This window comes from Tamandua tetradactyla, chromosome 1 (genome assembly GCF_023851605.1).
Source record: "Tamandua tetradactyla isolate mTamTet1 chromosome 1, mTamTet1.pri, whole genome shotgun sequence".
NCBI classification, from domain to species: domain Eukaryota; kingdom Metazoa; phylum Chordata; class Mammalia; order Pilosa; family Myrmecophagidae; genus Tamandua; species Tamandua tetradactyla.
In genome coordinates this window covers 172,829,202-172,840,090 of record NC_135327.1, presented here as the reverse complement: position 1 = coordinate 172,840,090, position 10,889 = coordinate 172,829,202, and the positions used below count along the sequence as shown (strand labels likewise).

Sequence of the window (10,889 nt, the reverse complement as noted above, 5' to 3'; positions counted from 1 at the left end):
GTAACAATTGTCACGTTACCTTTAACCGTGATTGTTCATAGCTGTGCTGCACTGAGCACAACCTCTTTACAGTGAGATTACATAATTGGAGTGCTCAGCACAAACTTAATAGTCTTCATTATATTGGAATTATACATTCAGATGTTTTTACCCCATGATCACCAGAAGGGCCAGCTCTGTCATTCTTGTAACCTTCAGATCCCCAAATGCCCATCTCTGGAACCAAGCAATTGATAAATCAATGAATAATGTCTGCTAAATGTTCATATATATATATATATATATATATATATATATATATATATTTTTTTTTTTTTTTTTTAAATGGGCAGGCACTGGGAATCCAACCCAGGTCTCCGGCATGGCAGGCGAGAACTCTGCCACTGTGCCACCATTGCCCGTCCTAAATGTTCATATTTTTATGTGAAAGCCAACCAAAGAGATAAGGCAAAAGAAAAGAAGAGGAAAAAAATCTATAAGGAGAAGAGTTACAAAGATGAGCAGAGACAGCAGGTGGGAGCAGTGGCACTTAGGTGGAGCTGTAGGAGAGTGGGTAGCACCCCTCTATTAGTAGATAAAAGAATCAGCAATGCAGAGGTATAAAATAGACCATATCTGAGGTTTTTGTAGGAGAAGAGAGACTCAAAATGTTGCCTCACTGCATCTCAGTAATCCATGAAAGCACTTGTGAGCCGTGCTTTTCAGAACTTGGAGACCTGGGAACATATGGGAAGCTGCACAACCCCAGAGAGGAGGAAACCATTGAGCTTGTGAAAAGGTGAGCCTTGAATACCGCCTCTCCTATTAGCAGAAGGGGGTCTTTGACATTCCTGCAAACTAGCTGGGAAAAGTTAGTGTATTGAGGCAGCCCTGAGGGAGCCTCTGGGACCACTGTAAGGTGGTTCTGCTCACTACACATGGCTGTGAGCAATCATGGGTAGAGGTGATATGTGAAGTGTCATTTCCAGCTTTGCCTACATTAGGTCTGATACCTCTGCTTCCTTTGTTGGAGATATCAAGAGATTATATATAGAGATAACAGTGAATCATGAATGCATTCTTTCAAATTGAAATTTTAATGTCCTGAGGTCCTGTGACTTGACTACATCTCTGCTCAGTTGAAAATGTCATTGTTCCAGCTGTTCAAGGACCAGATTTTAGAAACCTAATAGGTAACCTTTCTAGAGTACCTAGTGAGCTGAGTGAATGGAGTGGAGTCAAATGCATAAAGGAAGGAAAAGGCATTAATTCTGACCTGCCTTTCATTCTTGCTCTATCTCTTCCTAATTGTTTGTTTAATGTGCTATACATGCCAGTTGTAAAAAAATAAATAAGTAGATTGAAACCATGTGATGTTGTGTAAAGTATAATATTTTCATCCCTTCAAACACAGTCCCTCTGAGGAAGCCATTTTAAGAGTTTAGGTTTATTCTTCTAGACCTGTACTGTCTAGTAAGGTAGCCATTAGTCACTTTTGGCTAATTAAATTTAAATTAATGAAATTTAAAAACAATTAAAAATTCACTTCCTTAGTCATACTAGCCATATTTCAAATGTTCCGTAGTTACATAGAGCTAGTTACTATCCTATTGGACATTACAGATATAGAATATTTCTGTCATCACAGGAAGTTCTATCAAATAATGCTATTCTAATGAATTGTATTTATATGTAAACATGTATGTATGTGTATATGCAATTGGCAAAATATAGTACATTCTGTTAGGCAATTTGTATTTTTCACCTAACACAGAAACTTTTAATTTAATGTGATCCACATGTCATGTGATATTAGGAAAATTTTTTGAGTGGGAAATCCAAATATATTGTTTTATTAATTAAAAATACTTTTTTTTCCCTCATGCAAAAACATTTTTTAATTTGTACATTTAGTCACTGTCATTGTACATTTTGGGCATTCCAAGATTATACCATCTCAGTCTTTATTGTCTGCCTTTCCTTCTGGTTTCATATGTGTCCCCAGCCCTTCTCCCTCTATCAGTCTCACATTCAGCTTCATTCAGTGTACCTACATTATTGTGCTACAATCAGGTAGTACTGTGCTATCCATTTCTGAATTTTTACATTCGGTCTGGTTGTACGTTCTGTATCCCTTCAGCTCCAGTTACCCAGTCTCTACCCTATTTCTATCTCCTGATGACCTGTGTTCTCAACTGAAATTCTCCAAGTTCACTCATTAATGTTAATTCATATCAGTGAGACCATACAGTATTTGTTTTGTTTTTGACTAATTTCATTCAGTATAATGTCCTCAGGAGCCATCCACGTTGTCACATACTTCATGACTGTATTCTGTCTTACAATTGCATAATATTCCATTGTATGTATATCCCACAGCTTGTTTAACCACTCATCTATTGATGGACATTTGGGCTGTTTCCATCTCTTGGCAATTGTAAATAATGCTGCTATAAACATTGGTGAGCAAATGTCATTTTGTGTCCTTGCCCTCATGTTCTCTGAATAGCTACCTAGCAATGGTGTTGCCAGATCATATGGCAGTTCTATATTTAGCTTCCTGAGGAACTGCCAAACTGCCTTCCGCAGCAGTTGTAACTATTTTACATTCCCACCAACAGTGAATAAGTGTGCCTCTTTCTCCACATCCTCTCCAGCACTTGTTTTCTGTTTTTTTGATAATGGCCATTCTAGTGGGTGTGAGATGATATCTCATTGTGGTTTTGATTTACATTTCCCTAATAGCCAGGGAAGTTGAGCATCTTTCCATGTGCCTTTTAGCCATTTGTATTTCCTCTTCTGAGAAGTGTCTGTTCATTTTTTTTGCCATTTTGTAATTGGGTTTGTCTTTTTGTTGTTGAGTTGAACAGTCTCTTCATATATTCTGGATACTTGACCCTTATTTGGTATGTGGTTTCCAAATATTGTCTCCCATTGTATAGGCTGCTTTTTTACTTTCTTGACAAAGTTCTTTGATGCGCAAAAATGTTTAATTTTGAGTCATTCCCATTTACCTATTTCTTTCTTCATTGCTCATGCTTTGGGTGTAAGATCTAGGAAACTGCCTCCTATTACAAGTTTTGAAAGATATTTCCCTACATTTTCCTCTAAAAGTTTTATGGTCTTACATCTAATGTTTAACTGTTTGATCCATTTTGAATTAATTTTTGTGTAAGGTATGAGATATTGGATCCTCTTTCATTCTTTTGCATGCGGATATCCAGTTCTCCAAGCACAATTTATTGAAGGACTGTTCTGTCCCAGGTGAGTTGGCTTGACTGCTATAGGAAGGGTCTATATCTGAACACTCTATTCAATTCTGTTGGTCAGTGTATCTATCTTTATGCCAATTCCATGCTGTTTTGACCTCTGTAGCTTCATAATACACCTTAAGTTCAGGTAGTGTGAGACCTCTGACTTCATTTTTCTTTCTCAAGATATTTTTAGCTATTTGGGGCACCCTGCTGTTCCAGATAAATTTGGTTATTGGTTTTTCTATTTTTGAAAAATAGGTTTTTGGGGATTTTAATTGGTATTGCATTGAATCTATAAGTCAATTTAGGTACAATTGACATCTTAACTGTATTTGGTCCTCCAATCCATGAACATAGTATGCCCTTCCATTTATTTAGGTCTTCTGTGATTTCTTTTTAGTAATTTCTTGTAGTTTTCTTTGTATAGGTCTCTTATATCCTTAGTTAAATTTATTCCTAAATATTTTATTCATTGGCTGCAGTTGTAAATGGATTTTTTTTCTTGATTTCTTCCTCAGATTGCTCACGAGTAGTGTGTAGAAACACTATAGATTTTTGAGTGTTGGTCTTGTAACCTGCCATTTGCTGTACTCATTTATTAGCTCTAGTAGTTTTCCTATGGATTTTTCTGGGTTTTTGACATGGAGTATCATATCTTTTGCAAACAGTGAGAGTTTTACTTCTTCCTTTCCAATTTTGATGCCTTGTATTTCTTTTTCTTGTTTAATTGCTCTGGCTAGAACTTCTGACACAATGTTGAATAATAGTGTGACAGTGGACATCCTTGTCTTGTTTCTGATATTAGCTGATCATGATCTTAGCTGATGATGTTAGCTGTGGGCTTTTCATATATTCTCTTCATCATGTTGAGGAAGTTCCCTTGTGTTTCTATCCTTTGAAGTGTTTTCATCAAAGAAGGATGTTGGATTTTGTCAGATGCCTTTTCCACATCAATTGAGATGATCATGTGGTTTTTCTGCTTTTATTTGTTGATATTGTGTATTACATTAATTGATTTTCTTATGTTGAACTATCCTTGCATACCTGGAATAAATCCCACTTGGTCGTAGTGTATATTCTTTTAATGTGCTGCTGGATTTGATTTGCAAGAATTTTGTTGAGGATTTTTGCATCTATATTCATTAGAGAGATTGGTCTGTAATGTTCTTTTCTTGTAGTATCTTTGTCTGGCTTTGGTATGAGGGTGATGTCGGCTTCATAGAATGAGTTAGGTAGTCTACCTCCTCTTCTATTTTTTTGAAGAATTTGAGCAGGATTGGAACTAATTCTTTCTTGATGCTTGGTAGAATTCACATGTGAAGCCCTTTGGTCCTGGACTTTTCTTTTTTGGAAGCTTCTTGATGATTGATTCAGTTTGTTGACTTGTAGTTAGTTTGTTGAGGTCGTCTGTTTCTTTTAAAGTCAGTATTGGTTGTTCATGCCTCTCTAGGAAGTTGTTCATTTCACCTATGTTGTCTAGTTTATTAGCATAATGTTGCTTTTAGTAGCCTCTCATTACCTCCTTTATTTCTGTGGGGTCAGTGGTTATGTCTCCTCTTCCATTTCTGATTTTATTTATTTGCATTCTCTCTCTTTTTCTTTTTGACAACCTTGCTAAGGGGTCCATCAATTTTACTGATTTTCTCATAGAGCCAACTTCTGGTTTTATTGATTTTCTTGGTCATTTTCATGCTCTCAATTTCATTTATTTCTGCCCTAGTGTTCATTATTTCTTCCCATTTGCTTGCTGTGGGGTCAGTTTGCCATTCTTTCTCTAGTTCTTCCAGGTGAACTGTTAATTCCTCGACTTTTGCTTTTTCTTCTTTTTTTGATATAGGCTTTAAGGCAATGAATTTGCCTCTTAGCACCACCTTTGCTGCATCCCATACATTTTGATATTGTGTTTTTATTTTCATTTGCCTCAAGATAGTTATTGATTTCTCTTGTAATTTGTTCCTAGACCACTGGTTGTTTAAGAGTGTCTTGTTGAGCCTCCATATGTTTGTGAGTTTTCTGGCCCTCTGCCTGTTACTGATTTCCAACTTCATTCCTTTATGATCTGAGACAGTGTTTTGTATGATTTCAATCTTTTTAAATGTATTGAGACTTGCTTTGTGACCCAGCATATGGTTAATCCTTGAGAATGATCCCTGAGCACTTGAGAAAAAGCCATATCTTGCTGTTGTAGGGTGTAATGCTCTATAAATGTCTGTTAAGTGTAGTTCCTTTATTGTATTACTCAAATTCTCTGTTTCATTATTGATCCTCTGTCTAGATGTTCTGTCCATTGCTGAGAATGGAAAATTGAAGTCTCCAATTATTACAATGGAGATGTTGATGTCTCTTTTCAGTGTTTTTCAGTGTTTGTTTCATGTATTTTGGAACACTCTGGCTCAGTGCATAAATATTTATGATTATTACATCTTCTTCTTGAATTGTACCTTTTATTAATACATAGTATCCTTCTTTGTCTCTTTTAATTGTTTTACATTTGAAGTCTAACTTGTCAGATATTAGTATAGCTACTCCAGCTCTTTTTTGATTGTTGTTTGCATGAAATATCTTTTCCCAACCTTTCACTTTCAACCTATGTTTGTCCTTGGGTCTAAAATGAATCTCCTGTAGATAGCATATAGATGGATCCTGTTTTTTAATCTATTCTGCCAGTCTTTGTCTTTTGATTGGGGAGTTTAAAACATTAACATTTAGTGTTATTACTGTGAGGCCCGCACTTTCTTCCACCATTTTGCCTTTTGGATTTTATATATCATATCTATTTTTTTCCTCTTTTTACCATTACTGATAGTCTTCATCTCTACACTCTTCTCCATACCTCTCTCTCCTGTCTTGTCCTATCTGTCTATAGTGCTCCCTTTAGTATTTCTTACAGAGCCAGTTTCTTGGTTACAAATTCTCTCAGTGATTTTTTTTGTCTAAAAATGTTTTAAGGTCCCCATCATCCCTCCCCCTCATTTTTGAAGGACAGTTTTGCAGGATATAGAATTCTTGGTTGGCAGTTTTTCTCTTTTAGAATCTTAAATATATCATCCCACTGTCTTCTTGCCTCCATGGTTTCTGCTGAGAAATCTACACATAGTCTTATTGGGCTTCCCTTTTATGTGATGGATTGTTTTTCTCTTGCTACTTTGAAAATTCTCTCTTTTTCTTTGACATCTGACATTGATTAGTAAGCCTCTTGGAGCATGTCTGTTTGAATCTATTCTGTTTGGGGTATTAAGAACTTCTTGGATCTGTAATTTTATGTCTTTCATAAGAAATGAAAAATTTTCAGTGACAATTTCCTCTGTTAGTCTTTCTCCTCCTTTTCCCTTGTCTTTTCCTTCTGAGATACCTATAACATGTATATTTGTGTGTTTCATGTTGTCATTCAATTCCCTGCATCCTTGATCATATTTTTCCATTCTTTTCCCTGTATTTTCTTTTGCATGTCAGATTTCAAATGTACTGTCCTGCTGTTCACTAATCCTTTCTTCTGCCTCTTCAAATCTAACATTGTAGGTTTCCATTGTTTTTTTTCTTCTCTTATACTGTGTCTTTCATTCCTGTAAGTTGTATGATTTGTTTTTTTCAGACTTTTGGTTCCTTCTTTTTGTTTGTCCATTGCCTTCTTTGTATCCTCTCTCAACTCATTGATTTGATTTTTGATGAGATTTTCCATGTCTGTTTGAACATCCTGAATTAGTTTTTTCCACTCCTGTATCTCATTTGAGTTGTTGGTTTTGTTCGTTAGACTAGACCATATCTTAGTTTTCCTAATATGACTTGTTATTTTTTGCTTTCATCTAGGTATTTGATTTCTTTAATTAGTATATTCTGGAGATTTTTTTCACTCTTTAAGTAGGATTTTCTTGCTGGATGTTTTTTTCTCTATTGTTCTTTGACATTCAGTTTAGCTTATTCTAGACTGGTATTATAGATTTTGTTTAATGAATCAAAATTTTTCAGTTCTTGTTTTTCTGTTTCTTACCCTGCCTATATGGAGCCTTTTTTTTTTTTTTTTTGAGGGTCTACTTAAATATTATAGACCCCAGTCAGATTTTCCCAGACCAGAGCCTCCTCTCAGGAGGAAAGGGTCACCTGCATCAGTTTTCCCTGAGGGTAAGACCCAGCAGGTTGACAGACTTTCCTGTGGAGCCTCTATACTCTGTGTTTTTTTATTCTGAACTGTCTGCTTGTCTGCCTGCTGTTTCCCACCAGCATAAAGTGATGTGGTTCCTTTAACTCCCATAGACTCTTCCTTCTGGGGGCAGGATTGAGACAGAGGAGAAGTTGTAGGCTGTCTTTAATTGCTTCAGTTATCCAGTCCCTGGGGTGTGAACTCCTTGTTGGAGGGATTCCACCTGAGCAGGGACCCACCCCTCTTCTGGGGATGGCACAGCCTCCAGGGAATTAATCCCTTTCACCTGACCAGCCTCTTTGTCTCTCAGACAATCTTAATTCTGCCCTTGCCTGGCCCAGTTGGAGCCTGAGAAGTGTTGCGGTTCTATCTAATGAGCTGTTACGTAGTAGAAACAAAGCAAAAAAATTAAAAAAAAAATCTTTCTCAGAGCAGGACCCCTGTTCTTTGGGTTTGTTAATCAAGATCTTAAGTTACTACATTGCCCTTTTCAAGTATTTTGTACTGTCCCATTCAACCCCCCACCCCCACCTCCATACCTTTACTCCTAGTACCTTTAGCTCTTAGTTGACTTTATCTGTGCTGGGGGTCTGTTTTCAGTAGTCAGAATTTGTTAATTAATCCCACAATTACAGCTTGGTTGAGTTAAGACCCTGCTCTAGTAAAATCTCTTTCCTTTCCCCTCTGGAAACCAACAAGCCTGTGGGGGAGGGGCACTTTCGAGGCTAGGGGACTTACATTCTGTGTGGGGTCTCAGCTTGTCCAGACTGGTGTGTGCTGTGTGTCCCATCACTGATGTGGCACCAGCAATTGTTCTGTACTGTCCCTGGCTATTTACTAGCTGCTCTGGAGGATGAATTAAATTCCACACCTCACTAAGCTGACATCTTGGAACCTGTCTTCTAAAAATATTCATTTCATATTTCAGAGGTAAAATTCTAACATGGAAGCTTTAATGCTTGTTCCAACTTTAAATAAATTATTTTTTGGAAATATTCCACTCAACTTTGGGTACATTAAGAAGTATGTAGTTTGAGCTTAAACCTACTATGATTACTGTGTATACCCAAACTCACACGTTTCCTATTATTCCTCTGTTTCAAAGCAGTGATTATTATCTTTTTCTGTTTACCCACTCTTCAGTGGACTTTGTCCAAAATGATAGCCACTACACACATGTGGCTATTAAAATAAATTAAATGAAAAGTTCCTCAGTTATGCTGGCCAGGTTTCAGGTGCTCAATAGCCATACAGGACTGATGGCTGCCATGTTGAACAGTGCAGAGATGGCATATTTTCTTTATTGCAGAGAGTTCTATTGATAGTGCTGCACTAGACACTTGTCTACAAACACATTCCTCATGAAGCACAGTGATTTTTCCACAGGTAAGAGATAGTAAAAATGACGACTCTCCCAGGAGGACATATCAGAATATCTGGAAGTGGGTGGAGGATTTGTACTTTCATATCTCCCACTCAAGATTTTGATCTTTTCTTCTGAAGGCACATGTGTTACAACCATCTGTTGAGAATTAGTGTTCCATGGTATAATTGTAAGAAAGAAAAATTGATACTGATAGCTTTTTGGGGTTAGAATATTACTTAAAGTGGTAATTAGTTATGTACACACATGATTAAATAGCACCTATATATAATAGTAAATGCCTCTGTTCAGTTTAGAATAGAAAAGATTTTAGTGTAGTGCTAGTTATAGTGAGTGCTGACCAAAAAGTAAATTTAAACTTTTAAAAATTGTGGTTCAGGGTGGGCCACTGTGGCTTAGCAGGCAGAGTTCTTGCCTGCCATGTTGGAGACCCAGGTACAATTCCTGGTACCTGCCCATGTAAAAAAAAAAAGGAAAAAATGTGTTTCTGTGGTAGAATGGGAATATGGTATTGAAAAAGCATCCTTGTATGCAAAATAAGATTATTTATGCTGCCATATATGTTAGAAAATATATAATTTGGGAGGATTCACAAGAAACTATAAGAACGGTTCTCTCTGGGAAGGCAAACATTGTGAGAGGGGAGCAGGGGTAGAAGAGAGACAGGCATTTCACTATATACCCCTTTCTTTAAGTACTTTTTAAAGTAGGAACTTTTTTTTTATTAATTAAAAAAAATTAACTAACAAAACATTTAGAAATCATTTCATTCTACATATACAATCAGTAATTTTTAATATCATCACATAGTTGCATATTCATCATTTCTTAGTACATTTGCATCGATTTAGAAAAAGAAATAAAAAGACAACAGAAAAAGAAATAAAACGATAATAGAGAGAGAAAAAAAAAAACTATATGTACCATACCCTTTACCCCTCGCCTTCACCTACCACTATTTCAAACTGGATATATTTTAACATCTGTTCCCCCTGTTATTTATTTTTATTCCATATGTTCTACTCTTCTGTTGCTACAGTAGCTAAAAGGAGCATCAGACATAAGGTTTTCACATTCACAGAATCTCATTGTGAAAGCTATATCATTGTTCAATCATCATCAAGAAACATGGCTACTAGAACACAGCACTACATTTTCAGGTAATTCCCTCCAGCCTCTCCACTACATCTTGAACAACAAGGTGATATCTACTTAATGCGTAAGAATAACCTCCAGGATAACCTCTCAACTCTGTTTGGAATCTCTCAGCCATTGACACTTTGCCTCATTTTACTCTTCTCCCTTTTGGTCGAGAAGGTTCTCTCAGCCTCTTGATGTTAATTCTCAGCTCATTCTAGGGTTTTTCTCAGTCCTTTGATGCTGAGTCTCAGCTCATTCCAGGATCTTTGTCCCACGTTGCCAGGAAGGTCCACACCCCTGGGAGTCATGTCCCACGCAGAGAGGGAAAGGGTGGTGAGACTGCTCATCATATTGGCTGGAGAGAGAGGGCACATCTGAGCAAGAAAAGAGGCTCTCTTGGGGGTGACTCTTAGGCCTAAATTTTAAGTAGACTTGACCTATCTTTTGTGGGTTTAAGTTTCATGTGGACAAACCCCAAGACTGGGGGCTCAGCCTGTAGCTTTGGTTGTCCACACTGCTTGTGAAAATATCAAGAATTCAACTTGGGGAGGTTGAATTTCTCCCCACTCGCACCATTCCCCGAAAGGGGCTTGCAAATACTTTTCAAGTCACTGATCAAATCATTCTGGGATTCATCGGGGGATCACTCTGGACAAACCAACAAAAACTCATGTGCTACCTGAGATTCCAAGTACATATGACATTCAATCAAACTATCTACATTAGTTATATTAGGAAATGCCCTAGTCAAAATATAAATTTTGTAACAAATAAACATTTTTTGCTTTAGTCTCACACATAATGTGACATTTTAAAGTATTAGATATCATCTATTTTCAGCACCCTGCAATAATGACAATCCTTTGTTCTTCCTCATGCAAAAACATTTCTAAAATTTGTACATTGTACATTTCACTATTATTATACACTCTAGGCATTCCTAGATTATACCATCTTGATCTTTAACATCTATCTTTCTTTCTGATTACATTTA

The 10,889-nt window shown here is 36.7% G+C and overlaps 1 protein-coding gene across 41 annotated transcripts in view; it reads left to right on the top strand.

Annotated features, from left to right (window-relative positions):
- The window catches only part of LOC143660720 (uncharacterized), a 298,041-nt gene that overhangs the window by 93,874 nt on the left and 193,278 nt on the right, over positions 1–10,889 (top strand). The gene's annotated exons all lie outside the window — the stretch shown is intronic.